Below are 18,835 nucleotides of genomic sequence, written 5' to 3' on the forward strand. Positions count from 1 at the left end.
AGTCAGTTCTTCACATCAGGTGGCCAAAGTATTGGAGTTTCAGCTTCAGCATCAGTCCTTCCAATGAATATTCAGGACTGACTTCCTTTAGGATAGACTGGTTGGATCTCCTAGCTATCCAAGGGAGTCTCAAGAGTCTTCTCCAACATCACAATTCAAAAGCATCAATTCTTCTGCGCTCAGCTTTCTCTGTAGTCCAACTCTCACATCCATACATGACTACTGGAAAAACCAGAGCCTTGACTAGACAGACCTTTGTTGGCAAAGTAATATCTCTGCTTTTTAATATGCTTTCTTGGTTGGTCACAACTTTTCTTCTAAGGAGTAAGCATCTTTTAATTTCGTGGCTACAGTCACCATCCACAGTGATTTTGGAGCCCCCCAAAATAAAGTCTGTCACTGTTTCCCCATCTATTTCCCATGAAGTGATGGGACCAGATGCCATGATCTTCGTTTTCTGAATGTTGAGTTTTAAGCCAACTTTTTCACTCTCCTCTTTCACTTTCATCAAGAGGCTCTTAGAATACTGTTAATGCCTGAATTCTCAATGAAGTTTAATGGCTAACCTGCCAAACAATTCACATTAAGTCTTAGGAATAACATCATCAAGGCTTTGATGTAATTTCTGAGAGAGAATACTCAATCATGTAAAGACAAAGGAATATAGTATGAGTGGAAAGTACCAACTGATCATAACCAAATTAGAATACACCTATGGTTTGAAATCAATCCGTCGACCACACACAGACGCGATTTTATTATTAACACTATCCTCTTATCTCAGGTAGAATGAAAAGCTTCATTTCCTCTGGTTGAGGTCAACACAGTCTTGTAAAGGACACTGCTGGGTTTTTTGTTTGTTTGTTTTATTTTTAAAATTTTCAAGGTCTGCTAAGAGATGAAGTTATTATGAGATTATTTAGCATTCTGATGATTTAACTCTGAGTTTCAATATGCAACATGTGAAGAACCCAGTACACAGATTAGCCGGTATTTGCACTGCTCTCTGTATATGTATATATAAAAATTTTAATGTGCTTATTATGGATTTAAAACATTAAGATATTAAATTATGAAAGTCATTTCCAAAAGAAAAGCTATTCTGATAAATGTCATAGACACCCTGCCACTTATCAATAAGATATATTTAGGAGGATATAAGTATTACATTTCTTACATAGAGGGAGTTTGGTGGGTATTTTTAGTGTTATGTTTGATGTTGATACCAATTTTTTTTTGCCTTTTCATAATTTAAAATTTTTTCTTTTTATTTCTTTCTTTGAAAAAAATTTTCTGATTTCTAAAGTAATGTATTCCAATTATGAAACACTTATAAAATAAAGATTGAAAAGAAGAAAATAATTTCAATGTGCACCATACTTTAGCATTGGTTTAAACTTCTTTCTGTATATTTTCAAATAATTAAGATTTAAAATCATCTCACATCCTGCAGTGACTACTTAATGAAATATCCTTTTCCTGTGTCAAAAAAGACTCTTTGTTATGAATTTAACTACCACGTGATATTCCTTTTATGGATATTTTATAATCCACAAGATATATTTTACTATAAAATGACTCTGTGGCCATCTTCTTGTGTATGGCAGCATAGGCCAGTTTTGGGGGTACAGCCACAAACTGTACATTTTAAACAACTAAGTTTTATTGGAGCATAGTTGCTTCCCCTGGAGTAAGAAACGGCAACCCACTCTGGTATTCTAGCCCGGAAAATTCCATGGACTGAAGAGCCTGGGAGGCTGTGGTCCATACGGTCACAAAGAGTAGGGCCTGACAGAAGCGACAGCCGACACACAGTTGCTTCACACTGTGTCTGTTTCCACCGCACAGCAGAGGGAATCAGCTCTACGCAGACACCTATCCCCGCTTTTTTTTTTTAATTTCCTTCCCATTTAGGTCCTGACAGGGCACTGAGTAGAGTTCCCTGTGGTCTACAGTAGGTTCTCATTAGTTATCTATTTTTATACAGACAGTCATACAGAGCAAAGTAAGTCAGAAAGAGAAAAACAAATGTCAAATATGAATCCATATATGTGGATCCTGAAAAAAACTGGTACAGATTATCTTATTTACAAAGCAGAAAGAGACAGACGTGGAGAACAAACATATGGGTACCAACAGGAAAAAGCGGTGTGTGGGATGAATGAGGAGATTGGGATTGACCCATATACACTACTGATACCATGTATAAAATAGATAACTCCTTCTACTCTTTAGCAGCTGAATAACACTGGGCTGGTCACTTACCATCTCTGTTCCTCAATCACTTTATCCATAAAAGGGAATAACAATACTACCTCCCAGAAATGTTGTGAAGGTTCCACGAGCTACTGCTGCAAAGTGGCTGGTGAGTGATAAATACCACTGAAGCTATTATTACCGGTTGGCCAAAAAGTTCATTCAGGGTTTCCTGTAACAGTGTATGGAAAAACTAGAAGGAACTTTTCGGCCAATCAAATATTTTTCTATATTTCTTATTTTTTCCTTGGTGCTACTATATGGCAATATAGCTATGAGTCAAAGACTATATTCTAAACGTGATAAATGCATACCACCAACTGTACCCAGAAATGTAATAATTCATACCCCTCACCAGCACAAGACCTGGGCCTCCCTGGTGGCTCAGGTGGTAAAGAATCTGCCTGCAATGCAGGAGACCCTTGGTCAGGAAGATCCCTTGGAGAAGGGAATGGCAATCCACTCCAGTATTCTCGCCTGGAAAAACAGATGAGCCTGGTGGGCTACAGTCCACGGGGCCACAAATGAGTCAGACATGACTGAGAGGCTAACACACCAGCACAAAACAATATTCCTGTACTCTACCGACATTAGCACTGAGCTCTCCCCTTCTTTACCTCTGATTGGACAGTTAAATTGATAAAATAGTATCTCATGGCTTATTATCCTGCATTTCTATTGATATAAATGAGGCAAAATACCAATCATGTATTTTCAGCTGTTTTATATCCATGTCTTCATGCTTCTTTTATCCAGTTCTTAAATTTTTAAGAAATTTGTTGCAAATTTTCAATTTGTGGCATAGTTTTCCCTTTCAATCCCTGTTTTGATGTCTTAACGTATGGACAATTTTATATGTATGCATTCAAATCTATCATTCTTTTGCTTTGTAATTTTTTTTTTTTTTTGGTTGAGCTATGTGGCACATGGGATCTTATCAATAGTTCCCTGGCCAGGGATCAAACCAGTGCTCCCTTCCAGCCCATCCAAGGCATTGGAAAATCGGGTTCCAGATCCCAGGACAGCAGCACCAAATGGGTGTGATGTATCAATAATACACTGAGCTCAGGTACCTGCATCTGAAGAACAGCCCAGGCATCTATTTGCTAACTGCTATATAGACACTTATTCCTTGGAAGAAAAGTTATGACCAACCTAGATAGCATATTCAAAAGCAGAGACATTACTTTGCCGACTAAGGTCTGTGTAGTCAAGGCTATGGTTTTTCCAGTGGTCATGTATGGATGTGAGAGTTGGACTGTGAAGAAGGCTGAGCACTGAAGAATTGATGCTTTTGAACTGTGGTGTTGGAGAAGACTCTTGAGAGTCCCTTGGACTACAAGGAGATCCAACCAGTCCATTCTGAAGGAGATCAACCCTGGGATTTCTTTGGAAGGAATGATGCTAAAGCTGAAACTCCAGTACTTTGGCCACCTCATGCAAAGAGCTGACTGATTGGAAAAGACTTTGATGCTGGGAGGGATTGGGGGCAGGAGGAGAAGGGGACGACAGAGGATGAGATGGCTGGATGGCATCACTGACTCAATGGACATGAGTCTGAGTGAACTCCGGGAGTTGGTGATGGACAGGGAGGCCTGGCATGCTGCAATTCATGGGGTCGCAAAGAGTCAGACACAACTGAGTGACTGAACTGAACTGTACAGCCGCTGGGGCTCTAAAACCCTGGGAGGCACCTCAGATCAAGGCAAAGGTTTTGAAATTAGGAAAATGTAGGAGTGAATCTGGGAATCTATTACTTAGTAGCTGGATGCCCTTGGGTAAACTACCGAAGCTAGGTCCCCCTCCTTTTAAGAAGCATGCTTCACCACTGTTTACAATAGCCAGGATGTGGAAACAACCTAAACCTGTCCAGTGACGGATGAACGGATAAAGAAGATGTGGTGCTACACAGAATACTGAAGCGAAGTGAAGTCGCTCGGTCGTGTCCGACTACTTGCGACCCCATGGGCTGTAGCCTACCAGGCTCCTCCGTCCATGGGATATTCCAAGCAAGAGTACTGGAGTGGGTTACATGGAATAGTACTCAGCCACTTAAAGGAATGCAATAGGGTCATTTGTCGAGATGTGGATGGGCCTAGAGTCTGTCATATAGAATGAAGTAAGTCAGGAAGAGAAAAGCAAGTATCATGTATTACCGTATATATGTGGAATCTTGAAAAACGGTTCTGATGAACCTGTTTCCAAGGCAGGACTACAGACATAGACATAGAGAACTGGCATGTGGACACAGAGGGAGGGAAGGGAGGATGGGACGAACTGAGATAAGGGTTGACATATACATACTATCATGTATTAAATAGATAACTAGTGGGAGCCTGCTGCACAGTGCAGGGAGCTCAGCTCAGTGCTCTGTGATGACCTAGAGGGGGGTATATGTATACATACAGCTGCCAAGGGGGCGGCCAGCCCCCTAGAGGGAGGGGGTATATGTATACATACAGCTGACTCACTTTACTGTACAGCAAAACCAACACAACATCGTAAAGCAATTATACCCACCCCGCCCAAAAAAAGAATAGGAGGCATACTTCATTTGGCCTGTAGGAGGCTGACTCGAAAAGGAGGCATCTAAACGTTTTCTACACAGTGTCAGACACAAGTAACTGCTTGATAAATGAAAACTCTCACTTCCTTTCCCTATTCTCACCTTTCTAGAAAAAAAAAATTGGGACGGTTTTAGACTCTAAAATTATACTATCAGGGAAAGTTGATGGTGAATCACCAATTATTCATGCAAGTATGCACATATGCTTAATATTTAAAATTATATGCATAACATATATAATGGGGTTCCCTGGTGGCTCAGCGGTAAAGAATCCACCTGCAATGCAGGAGACACACAGGCGACTCCGTTCGATCTGTTCTTGCCTGGAGAATTCCACGGACAGAAGAGCCTGGCGGGGCTACAGTCCGTAGGGTCGCAAACAGTCAGACACGACTGAGCGACTAACACTTTCATACATCGTCATATTTAACTGATCTTTCAGAAACGCTGCCCCAGAGGCTGGCCGCCCCCTTGGCAGCAGAGGACAGTGGAAGAAGGTGAAGGTGAAAAAGACAGGTCTTTCTTACCGTCAGAAGGGGTCCCGAGGCTAGGGCGGGGGCTTCCTCCACACCGTTCGGATGGCGGAGGCAGGCGAGAAAATACCTGCTGCCTTTCTCCCACCGTGAAAGAAGAAAGGCGCCGCAAGTGCAATTAAACAGAAAAGGCTGAAAAACAAAAGAAAGGAAAGGAACGGAAAGTATGAAGACAGAGAGAGTCTGGCAGAACTCAGCTGTGAGTGGGGTGCTCGCTGCTCCTGTTCCGCGGCCGGGGGACGTGTCCCGGGTCTGGGACGCTCCCCGTCCGGGTTTGCACCGGTCAGGATTCTTCGAGTCTCGCTTCTCCGTGGGGGCGCTCCGGGTCCGGGGTTCTCCCAGTTTGGGGATGCTCCTCGGATGAGGGGGCTTAGAGTCCCGGGTGTCCCAGGTTCTGCGCGTTCTGGGTCCTGGGTGTCCCGGTCCGCGGCGCACCGGGAGCGGAGTGCGCGCTCCTCGCCGCGCTCGGGGTACAGGCTCCAGTCTCTGGGCGCCCCGCCCTTGGGTTCCGGGGAGCGGCTCGCTGGAGCCGGGAGCCGAGGGAGCCGAGGAGGCTGCGGCGAGGGGCGGCGCGCCTAGGTCCCCGAGGCTGGCGAGCGGCCCCCGGGGCCAGGAGGGGGCGCGCCGGGGCAGCTCCTACGCACCCTGGGCGCAGCGGGCAGCTGGCACCAGAGCCCCGGAGTCAGTCTTTGGACTGAGAACATTTGCGCTTTAGGGGAAAGGGCTCGGCCGGCAGGCGACCCCATGGAGGCAGAAGAGGAGTCCTAACCCTGAGGGCCAGGCTTCCCCGAGGCTAACCAAAGGTGCGGAGGATTTGGTGTTTCAAGCTCTGGGGTCCTGGCTGGGTCCTAAGGCTTTTTGCTAAGCCTGATGGATGGGCGTTCCCTCTTGGGAAGTAAAAGAGAAGCACAGAGGTGTTAAATTGAAATTTTTAAAATGGTTAGAAGAAAAGGAGGCTAAAGGAGAAGGTGTGTTTAAGTTTTTATGGTGTGGTGTGAGAAATGGAACATTTCCTGCCATATCAGTAAATAAGGATGTCACAGACATCCACTATTTCAGCCCTCCAATGTGAGCCCTAAGGTCACTCTGAAAGGAAATGAGTGCCATTCGGAGGAACCTGGTGGGCTGCAGTCCATGGGGTCGCTAAGTCGGACACGACTGAGCAACTTCACTTTCACTTTTCACTTTCATGCATTGGAGAAGGAAATGGCAACCCTCTCCAGTGTTCTTGCCTGGAGAATCCCAGGGATGGGGGAGCCTGGTGGGCTGCCGTCTCTGGGGTTGCACAGAGTCGGACAGGACTGAAGCGACTTAGCAGCAGCAGCAGCTGTCAGCAGAATGTAGCCGCTCCCTAAGGTGAACCTTGAGGCACTTCAGGACGTGCACACGCAGGATATGACCCCCAGACAGATGAGATGCACATCAAAGGAATGATTTCAGTGAGCCCAGACTCTTGCATCTTCCCACACAAAGAAAAGAGCTGAATTCCTTAACCTGAAGTATCTGTTTCTTTAATTAACAGTAATTGTTTGAGGTTCCCAACTACCCGTCCTTGGTTGCAAAACTCCTAAATATCCTCACTCCTCCCCTCACTTCCTCACAGCAGTTTCTCAGAACTATCTGAAATGCTATCTCCGGAGTGCAGTCCTCATTTGCCCCCAGTACAACTTGAACTCTCAACTCCCACATTGTGCATTTTTTTAAAAAATCAGCAGATGGAACTCAGGATGTATTTTTAGACTGGCCTGTGACTGTATCTTTCAAACAAAAATGAGAAATGAAACCCATGGCAGACAGGTAAAGGGTTTAAAGAGAGTGATTTTCATTCTTTTTATCCAATCAAAGTCATTCATCTAATAAAAGAGAAAAACCATAGGATTTCTCAAAAATGCAACCAAAAAGCAACTGGCGATATTCAATACTGTTTCTTGATTAATAACACTAGGAAAATTGGGAACAGAAGGGACCATTCTTACTCTGATGAAGAACACCTATAAGAAAGCTATGTGTAACTACATAATTAATAGTGAAACGCTTGGCACTTTCCTAAGATGGGGAATAAGATAAAGATGTCAGCTCTCACCTAAGACAATCATTTTGTAATTAGTAAAGAAATAAAAATAAAAGGCATAAAGATTGGAAAGGAAGCAATAAAACTACTGGTTTGGGCAGAGGGCATAATTTTATGTTGATCACCCTTTGAAATCTACAAGAAAAGCCTGTTGGAAAAAAATTAATGAATTTATCAAGATTACAAAATACAAGGTGAATATATAGAAATCGATTGTGTAGTGGGAATTTCTAATAATGTACTTTCACAGCTTTGAGAAATTTCACAGAAATAGCACCTGGAAAAATAGCATATATTAAGAAACTATGTTAATGATTATCTTTCATGTTTTCCTTAAGAATAATCTCCTTGTTACAAGCCCCAAGGCCAGACCTAGAAGGGAGTATGACTGGGATTGTAAAAGCATGGATTTTGGAATGCTAGTCAATGTCAGGCACTAACACTGCCTACGCACTTGCTAATTGTTCCCAAGACTAGCTCAAAAGGGAAAGGCCTGGGGTAAACACAAGGAGATCTGGACTTTGTCAGTGGGTCCATGACATTTAGGAGTCCATTATTAATACAGCATGTGTCTTGAGAAAGATAAGATCTGAGAAAATCTTGTAGTCTGCAATTAGGAATAAAAGCTGGACTCAGAGTGGACTCTGTACCTCAGTCCAATAGAGGCTGCAGATCCGCTGACCCATTGCACCAGATTTCGTGTTCTGTCTTCATTCTCATCACTTGCTACCAGACCATTAGTGCAACAGATTGCAATTCTATATACTAAAAATGGAAATTTGGAAAATGAACTTTGCTAGAAAGATACCACTTACGAAAACAAAAAAATCAAATACCAAAGGATATTATTTTTCAAAGATATGCAAGATGTCTACTATGAAATCTACAAAATACTGCTAGGCAACAGGAAATACCTCAGTGAATGGGGGGCTAGACCATGTCTATGAATGGGAGACTCATTGTTAAGATATCTACTCTCCACAAACTACAGAATTTATAGAGTCTGTATATTCAGTCATAGGAGGAGTTTTCAAAAAAACTGAAACACATTCTAAAAATCATGTGAAAATGTAAACCATCTAAAAAAGGCAGAACAATCTTAAAGAAAAGAGAGGAATCAAACCAACTTGAAGGTTTACAACAAGGCAATAGTAATCTTGGTAGTGTGATATTAGCATGAGCATACACGTGGAAAATAAAAGAACAGATCCATACATATATAGTCTGGGCTTCCCTTGTGGTCCAGCTGGTAAAGAATCTGCCTGCAATGCGGGAGACCTGGGTTTGATCCCTGGGTTGGGAAGATCCCCTGGAGAAGGGAAAAGCTACCCACCCCAGTATTCTGGCCTGGAGAATTCCATGGACTTGTATAGTCCATGGGGTCACAAAGAGTCAGACATGACTGAGCAAATTTCACTTTCACATATATAGTCTATAGCTGTTTAACCAAGATACCATGTCAGTTCAGTAGGGAATGAAAAGTATTTTACAAATGCTGCTGAAGTAACTGGGTATCCCTATGGGGGGATATTTCTACATACAAATATTAATTTACAATAGACCATAGACTTAAACATAAAAGCTGGAATCATACACAGTTCATAACAGTACATAAGACAAATTCTCCATGACCTTGGGATAAGCAAAAAAAAAAAAAAGAAAAAAATTTTTTTAGGACACAGAAAACACTATTCATGTAACAAAAATGGATAAGTTGGGCATAATCAAAATTTTAAATGTCTGCTAATCAACTGGTGATTTAAAAAATGAATAGGTAAACCTGGAAAAATTCTTACTTTACTTCTCTCTGAAAAGGAACTGCCTCTCCCAAAGAGACTAGTAAGGTGAGAATTATCAGCAGACATTTGAAATTTTATTACATCCAGTTTTTCAGTTTCTTTTATTATGGAGCTAGGGAAGAGATTATTTTGAATTCCCTGTTATGATATCCCATGTATTTGCTATAGAAAGTTTCCAGATTTGGCTTTATGCTTTCAAGTAGTTAATGCAAAGAAGGAAACAAAATCAGTTCCAAAATATCCTGTGTTCATGAATCAGAAAAGCCTCTGTCATTCTAGGTGGTAGTGAATCTGGAGAGAATTTACTCTTTACAGCAGTGGTCCCCAACTTTGTTGGCACCAAGGTCCGGTTTCATGAAAAACAATTTTTCCGTGGACGGGGGGCCGGGAGGGGGAAGGTTTAGAATGATTCAAGCACATTACATTTCTTGTGCACTTTATTTCTACTATTATTACATCGGCTCCACCACAGAGCATCAGGCATTAGATCCCAGAGACTGAGGACCTCTGCTTAAGAGGACATAGAATGGAATCCACATTATAAGAAAATGTCATAACAAGTTGTCACTATTTAGTGAATTCTTACTCTGGTCTAAATACTTTTATTTCTCATTTGATTAGCACAGAAATACAAGGAGTTTGGTACGATTATTCCCACTTCTCTCATAGGAAATAAATTTTAGAATCAAAACTAACCAATATAATGACCATTGGATAATTGAGTAAGGTACACCAACAGAATCGGCAGTATTGAGATGATAAAAATTAAGCATCTGGTTAAATAAACTCGAACACGTTCTGGCAGAGTGAGGAAGATTTAATACCAGTGTTCCGCTAGAGATGATCTGAGTGTTCTTTAAGATTACATGAAAATTTAATTCTAAAACTTTCAAAATATGTTCAGAATATGTAACATAGACAAGGAATACAGAGAGAGAGAGAATGAGAGAGTGAGAGAGAGGAAGCGTAGTTAGAAGATGCTAAACCACAATGGAGAAGGACTAGCCAAGGGCGACGGAATGTGAGGTTAGGAGTCAGGGAGCTTGAGGCTGAAAATCCCTGGGCATTTTGCGTGCACCCGGAATCAGGGAAGCGGAAGTAAAGTTAGAGCACGAAGCCTGAGGTCTGAAAGCCCTCCGCTATAGTCCTATTTCTGGAGCTCAGTGTCTGGTACAGCAGCGTGACCCAGTTAGGACAAATTCGGATCCACAACACGGGATGCATTCGCCGTCAAAGCAAGCACTACTACCCCTGGGCACTCAAGGATGCCAAGCTTGGAGTTCTCCTGGGGAGTCGACTTGGTACCGGTGGCATGTGGTACCTTACATGTTTCCAGAACTTGGAATTCAGGGACCGCTTGTTGGCCACGTGGTCCTCCCTCCATTTAATGGTCCCCTGCACTTTGATGAGATGCTTAAGGGAGTCCTGAAGCTCCTCAAACTGCAGGCCGCCAGGCGGGCACAGAGCCTCCATTTCAATGAGGATGGCCTTGGAGTCCTGCTGAATGAGGGCGCTGTGCAAGGCGATCTCCCGCTCGTAGGCGAACTCCTTGCTGTGCACGATCTCGGGAGTGAGGATGAAGAGATGCCGCCTGCTCATCCGGATGCTGGTCTCCACTGTGCTGGCTACATCTGGGGATAAAAGACATGGCGGAAGAGGTAAGAACCCGCACACCGCTGTCACCGCGCGAATGTCAAGCCCTCTCCTCTCCTAGGCAGAGCAGTCCAGAGTTCTTCAGCTCAGGGGGAACCTACAGTTACATAGCAGGAGACTTGGAATTCAGGTTCACTGTCTACACGTTGTGGCTTGCCTGGTAGCCCAACTGGTGAAGAACCCGTCTGCAATTCGGGAGACCCCAGTTCAGTCCCTGATTCGGGAAGATCCCCTGGAGAAGGGAACAACTACCCACTCCAGGATTCTTGCCTGGAGAATTCCATGGACAGAGGAATTATCTACACATTATATTCCTAGAATATTAGTCTACATATTGCAAAAGAACTTAGAATAGTTAAAATTTTTAATTGGAGGATAATTGCTTTATAATGTTGTGTTAGTTTCTGCTGTACAACAACATGAATCAGCCATCAGTTCAGTTCAGCTCAGTCGCTCAGTGGTGTCGGACTCTTTGCAACCCCATAAATCGCAGCACGCCAGGCCTCCCTGTCCAACACCAGCTCCTGGGGTTCACTCAAACTCACGTCCATCCAGTCAATGATGCCATCCAGCCATCTCATCCTCTGTCGTCCCCTTCTCCTCCTGCCCCCAATCCCTCCCAGCATCAGAGTCTTTTCCAATGAGTCAACTCTTCGCATGAGGTGGCCAAAGTACTGGAGTTTCAGCTTTAGCATCATTCCTTCCAAAGAAATCCCAGGGTTGATCTCCTTCAGAATGGACTGGTTGGATCTCCTTGCAGTTCAAGGGACTCTCAAGAGTCGTCTCCAACACCACAGTTCAAAAGCATCAATTCTTTGGCTCTCAGCCTTCTTCACAGTCCAACTCTCACATCCATACATGACCACTGGAAAAACCATAGCCTTGACTAGACAGACCTTTGTTGGCAAAGTAATGTCTCTGCTTTTCAATATACTATCTAGGTTGGTCATTACTTTTCTTCCAAGGAGTAAGCATCTTTTAATTTCATGGCTGTAGTCACCATCTGCAGTGATTTTGGAGCCTCCCCAAAATCAAGTCTGACACTGTTTCCACTGTTTCCCCATCTATTTCCCATGAAGTGATGGGACTGGATGCCATGATCTTCATTTTCTGAATGTTGAGCTTTAAGCCAACATTTTCACTCTTCTCTTCCACTTTCATCAAGAGGGTTTTTAGCTCCCCTTCACTCTCTGCCATAAGGGTGGTGTCATCTGCATGTCTGAGCCACAAGTATACACATATCCCATCCGTCTTGACTTCCCTGATGGCTTAGACGTAAAGCGTCTGCCTACAATACTGAGACCCGGGTTCGATCCCTGGGTGGGGAAGATCCTCTGGGGAAGGAAATGGCACCCCACTCCAGTACTGTTGCCTGGAAAATCCCATGAGAGGAGCCTGGTAGGCTACAGTCCATGGGGTCACTAAGCGTCGGACACGGCTGAGCGACTTTACTTCACTTACTTCGTCCATCTTGAGCCTCCTGCCTACCCGTGCTTCATCCCATCCTCTAGGTCATCAGAGGGCACCCAGCTGAGTCCCCTGTACTGTACAGCAGCTTCCCACCAGCTGCCTATTTGATACGTTGTAATGTGTATACTTCCATGCCACTCTCACTCTGACTTAGAATTTTAACTCTCTTGTTGAAGAGCGCAAACTCAGAAACCTTTGCTTCTCTGAACTGACTCAAGTCTCCAGGAAGTCTTGGATCCACTTTGCTCCCCCCTCCCCCAACCCCCAATAGTCTCTTTTTTAGACGGTAATTTGATTCAAACTAGGAAAATCTTAAGCAAGATGAGATCCGTTTGTCAAGTCACTGTTTATGGACCATCACCTCTACGGTGATTTCCCATAACTCCTGGGTGGACTGAAAACATGTGAAACACGCAGCTGTCAAAGCAAGAAGGGAAGAGAGTGATGAAGGAAGCACAACCATGAATAATAATGATAATAAAAAAAGTCCAGACATTCTTAGAGAGCAGGGGCCAGAGACTGCCAGTCCACAGGGTTGGAAGCAGGAAATCAGTGTCGAACGGTGCCAGCCAGAGACCTTGTGTCAGTGAATGCTAACAGAAATCTCGGAATACTTGGAAGCACGGAGTGGAGAGGGTTTAATGAAAGGACAGCTTATAAAAGATGTGAGCGGAGCCAAGGGAAATCAGCGCGAGATGCGCAGACCTCCACACCTGGTGACCTCAGAGAGTGACAGTCACCCTCTAGGTGTGAAGGGTGGGAATGGTTATGGAGCCCGAGCCAACAGGAGCCAGTGCTCAGCAGGGAGAGGCACGGCCACCAAGGCTGCCCCACCTGGAGGGGCCCAGGGGTACACCCTGCCCTCCGAGCCCCTGCCTGTGCCTCCTGTTGGCCAAGCCTGGTGTGGAGCAGATGATGCCTCCCATAAAGATCAGTCACCAGGCCACTGAATGGAGCGGGGGGTGCAGAGTGGGCTTGAAAGAGCTGATGGCAGGTAACTGTCGTGAGAAGAGATGCACTGCATGGGCCAGTTATGAAATGTTTCTAAGGGAAAAGTGAATTTTGGTGTTGGTTTTTAATTTATTTTGGTTGAAATGAGATCAGAGGACATGGGCTTCCCAGGTGGCGCTAGTGGTAAAGAATCTGCCTGCCAATGCAGGAAACAAAGATGCGGGGTCCATCCCTGGTCAGGAAGATCCCCTGGAGAAGGGAATGGCAACCCACTCTAGTATTCTTGCCTGGAGAATTCCATGGACAGAGGAGCCTGGAGGGCTACAGTCCACGGGGCCCACAAACAGCCAGTGTGGAGAGCTGGAGGAAGAAGGGCACCTCGGGAGAGATGTGGGTTACGTCTTCCTGAACTGCACACTCTACAGCTCTCCCAAGCTGGTACTAGCCATTAACAGCACCTAAATATTTCAGGATAAGTCAGATTCACCTGTGATGTGTTCATTTCTTTTTTAAAAAATTTATTTATTTATTTCAGTTGGAGGCTAATTACCATATTGTGGTGGGTTTTGCCATACATTGACATGGGTCAGCCATGGTTGTATCCACCATGCGTCCCCCATTCCGAGCCCCACTCCCACCTCCCTCCCCGTCCCTTCCCTCTGGGTTGTCCCAGCGCACCGGCTTTGGGTGCGTCTCATGCATAAAACCTGGACTGGTGATCTAGTTCACATGTGGTAATATACATGTTTCAGTGCTCTTCTCTCAAATCATCCCACCCTCGCCTTCTCCCACAGAGTCCAAAAGTCTGTTCTTTAGATCTGTGTCTCTTTTGCTGTCTTGCGTATAGGCATTTGAATCCCTCTTTGTGGTAGGAATGCCAGTTTAAACTCACAGTCTATGAAACGTACCCTGCCTGCTTCATGTCCCACATGCTTCCTGGTCCGTGAGGAATTCGAGAAGCATTAGAAAGAGGGTTTCCAAAGTTCCTTTGTTCAGGACCCTGTCCACCTGGGAGTAGCTACAGGAAGGAGGAAATTAACATATCCCCTCCCTGAGGCTGGCCATTCTAGGAGATGTTTGAAAGATTAACGGACTTTTTACTTGGTTTTCTCACCTCCTCCACCCATCTCTGTTCTATAAAAGAACCTGGCATCCAGACCCCCAACAAGTTGATTATTTTCAGACATTAGTTTCTACATAAAGCGGTGTTCCTTGCCTCAAAAAAGAAAAAAAAAATAAAAAAGAGGGTCCCTAAGGTAGTACTTGACATGAATATGGAGGGAAAGAAGAAACACTACTGAAATGCTAGAATTGTGACCCAGCTATCAAAAGCACGTGAAATTGACTAGGAGTATTAAGAAACAGAAGACACAATTCTATCTGTTCTTGTGAGGACATAAATTTGCAAATGTTTCTTCAGTGTCAGGAAAATTATAAAAAACTTTGAGTCCTTTCAAACATGTTAGCCAGTGCCTCTGGATAGGAGAATGTCATTCTTTGGATGGTAAGTCTTCTTCTTTCAGATCTAGACAGACTTCAGAGATGTCAGTTCTCCTAGTGACGGACATGGGCTGGTGGATGTGCTCAGTTGCTCAGTCATGTCCACCTCTTTGTGACCCCAAGAACCGTAGCCCACCAGGCTGCTCTGTCCATGGGATTTCCCAGGCAAGAATACTGGAGTGGGCTGCCCTTCCCTTTTTCAGGGGATCTTCCCCACTCAGATTGAACTTGTGTCTCCTGTATCTCTGCATTGGCAGGTGGCCTCTTTACCACTGTGCCACCAGGGAAGCCCAAAGTAGGGGCTGGGCCCTGCCAAATCCACAAACAAGGATGACTTACCCTGTCTTCATGTCACTGCCACTCCTGTGAAGACCTCAGGATCAGAGTGGTGATGGGGAGAGGAGAAGAAAAGAAATACTTCCTTCTTCTGGAGAAATATTTAAAAGTTCTGGTCCTAAGACCTGGAATAATGATTGCACCTCCTGATCCCAGAGCTCATCACTTAGCTTTCTGAGGAATGAGAGTTTCTGTCCCTGATGGTTGTGGATAAGTTTACCTTGTCCAGGAAGCAGGTCTCTCCCAAAGATGCATAAATTGTAACCACATTTATTTTCAAGAACGTCGGGCAGAATCTGGTAAACAAAGTACTCCACAGAGCTGGCCCCCGCTGGACTGTTTTTGCAGCTTCGTGGATAGATCACATAAGCATCATAGATCTTCCCGTCTGAACATGAGAGCAGGAACACAACATTATTAACTGGTCCTTAAAAAATTCTCATTTTACTCTTGATAGACATTTCTAGGGGAGTTTTAGGATTATTGGTGAATATACCACAGCCCCTCAAATATTCTAGAATCTGGAGAGGATGACAACAATCTACCATCCCCAAAATGTCATCAGGAAGTGACTTCCCAGGTGGCGCAGTGGTAAAGGATAAACCTACCAATAGCGGAGATGCAAGAGACTCGGGTTCGTCCCTGGGTTGGGAAGACCCCCTGGAGCAGGAAGTGACAATTCACTCCAGTATTTTTCCCTGGGAAATCCCATGGACAGTGGAGCCTGGCGGGCTACAGTCCATGGGGTCACAAAGAGTCAGACACGACTACACACACACAGTACAGTCATCAGGAAACCAGTCTTAGTCGCACACTCTCCTTTTTACTGTCTCAGACTTGAACAGAGTTCAAGCTGAACTTGAACAGAGTTCAGTCTGTTCAGACTGAACACAGACAAGTGCCTGACCAGTTTATTTCAAACCATAATGTCCTTTTTGATTAATAATATATTAATAAGTATTTATAGTCACAGATAAGGGATTTTTTGCTGTGCCAGGCAGATCTAAGTTTTAGTTTTTCTTTTCCCCATGGGGAAGTGAAGATGCTAAAAGGTAGTTCATGGTGGCAAGGGAGGAGAAATTGTTTAAAGGGTCTGAATTTCTCACAAATCAAACAATTAGCTCTAGTTGAGTAACACTATGGAAAACCTAATTTTATTTGCCTCCGAATGAACGAATGGTGTTCATATTTAGCAGGTATAACTGCTTCCTTTCATGTGTATACATACATAGGGAGGTAAGACGCTTTATGGAACAGGATTTCTGGTAAAAATACACCTACAATCTGATGGACCTTTCTAACATGTTCACCTCTGGAAAAGAGGAACAATTTTGTAAATGTTTGACTTCCATAAAGTTTTACCAGTACATATTTCCCCAAATGCCCTTTCTGGGCTGCGAACAGACTCTGTTATTGAGGAATTAGTAACAACAGCAGTTCTACTGGGGAGAAAATTGGAGCTGTTTAGGTGAATTTCAGAACCAGACAGGATGAAGAGTGTCCTTTGAGTACCCAAAAAGATTTATTGATAATACGCTAATAATAAGCAAAAGAAAATCTCGGTTTAGTAGCATAACTATTAAGAGATTATTAGATAAGCAAACAACAGCCATTATAGAACCTTTTCTATTAAAGAAAATTTGAAACTTGCCACTTACCATTCCTAATTTTAGAAGGTCTAGCTATGTCTCTCCAGAACAGAATAACCTCAATCCAGAACACTTTTAGAATTATCACCAAGGCATTGATTAGTAATAATAATAGGCTAAATCCTGCAAGCATGTAGTAGGTACTTTGTTGATCCACTATTCAAAAGACAGAGGAGGAGAAACATGATTATTATTATTTTTAAAACAAGAGAAAATAAAAACACGTGGGTACTGGCATCCATTGGGAGGGCAAGAGATTCACACAAGGACTGCCTATGTGGAATTCTCATGGCTGTTTCAAGAATCAGTAAATTAATGGTTATTGAGCCTCTGCTCTGTGCAAGGCACCAGGCTAGGCATTGTAGGGGATTTTTCAAAGCATAAGAGATACAGTTGTTGTTCTTGCTCAGTCATGTCTGACTCTTTATGCCCCCATGGACTGCAGCACGCCAGGCTTATCTGTCCACCATCTCCTGGAGTTTGCTCAAATTCATGTCCATTGAATCAGTGATCCCGCCTAGCCATCTCATCCTCTGTCGTCCCCTTCTCCTCCTGCCTTCAGTCTTCCCCAGCATCAGGGTCTTTTCAATATAAAACATATGGAGACACATGTAAACTTAGCTAAGATAAGAAGTGAAAGCATCAGTTTTAGCTAACAGAGGTTTTAGGAAGGTGTGCCCACTGTGTGCTGGACTAGCAGTTGGAGACTTCCTGCAGAATGAGGTCCCTGGAGGTCTCTGAGTAAGACTCGGAGAGTTTCGAAGGAAGAAACGCACTCCTGGCAGGCAAGGATGCTGTGATTCCAAGGGCAGACGTGGGGGTGTGTTTTCTGAGGAAGACAGATAATCTAATTCGGGGAATTGCTGGAATACATGATTGGAAAGCTGGATCCAGACCTAGGTTCTGATCAGACTGTAGGGTCCAGCTAAAGCATTTTGTCTATATCCTGGTTGTGGGGTCCACTGAAGAGTGTTGAGTGGTTCCTTAACAATAAAGGTGTTTTTCAAGCAAGATTAGTCATATGGTATGGAAGTTTTGTTTCCGTGGCCAATAGATCCTCCGGGTAGAATGAGGGGGAAGTTTCTGCAGTATGGGAGGGGCCAGATCCATGTAATAAGGAGAAAGGAGTGGACAAGCTTGGCATTGGTGGCATTAGGGAGAAATAATCAGCAGGTCTTAGAGACTTACCACATCTGGGGTTGGTGACCCAGGAAAGCAAAGGGAGAAACGAGAACTTTGTAACTCCCTAATGAGTGTTTGATAAAGTCAGATTGCTGGGCTTTAGGTCCTAAATACACCATTATTTCCCTTCTGTTGAACATGTTTTAGCCACTGCGACACTTTTACCCTCACTCATTGCTTCACGACATATATATGCAAGATGGTCCCCGTCTGGACTGTATCAGATATATACAAACTGAATGTAAGGACTGTGCTCATCAACAGTGATTTTGGCTGTTGTAGGTTTACTTCCCTCTTTAAAATCATTAACCATCCTATCTTACAAATAGTCCCACTTACAGATAAATTTGAGGAGACTCAAATGAGATTTGGCTGTATAATTCCCTATTCATTTGCATCTGATCTCAAAACATAGGCCCCCAGTTTTGCAAAGAAAATCGCTGGTCCAGACTTGCAAATTCCTTCATTTTTTCATCAGCTCCCTGACTATCTACCACTATGAAATCGAGAATTCCCAAGGCGGGGAACTCCCTGACAGTCCAGGGGGTAGGCCTCTGCACTTCCTCTGCAGGGGACCCAGGTTTGATTCCTTGTCACGGAATTAAGATCCCATGTGCCTAATGGTACGACGGAAAAAAAAAATTCTTTTTAATAAAAAAAATGTAAAAAGAATGACCAAAGTGAGCTGATTCAAAACTGAAAATTGGCAGGGGGCCTAGTGTCTGTGTTGTCATCAGTTTAAATGATAACTATTCCCTAAGTAAATTATTTCAGCACGATTCCTCTCCAGGTCACTTTTTCTAAAAATAATACCCGGACAAGCGCTGGGAATCCCAATTTCTTGCACAATGTTTATGCATGTGACTGGT

Source organism: Capricornis sumatraensis, chromosome 1 (assembly GCF_032405125.1).
Source record: "Capricornis sumatraensis isolate serow.1 chromosome 1, serow.2, whole genome shotgun sequence".
In the NCBI taxonomy this organism is placed as follows: domain Eukaryota; kingdom Metazoa; phylum Chordata; class Mammalia; order Artiodactyla; family Bovidae; genus Capricornis; species Capricornis sumatraensis.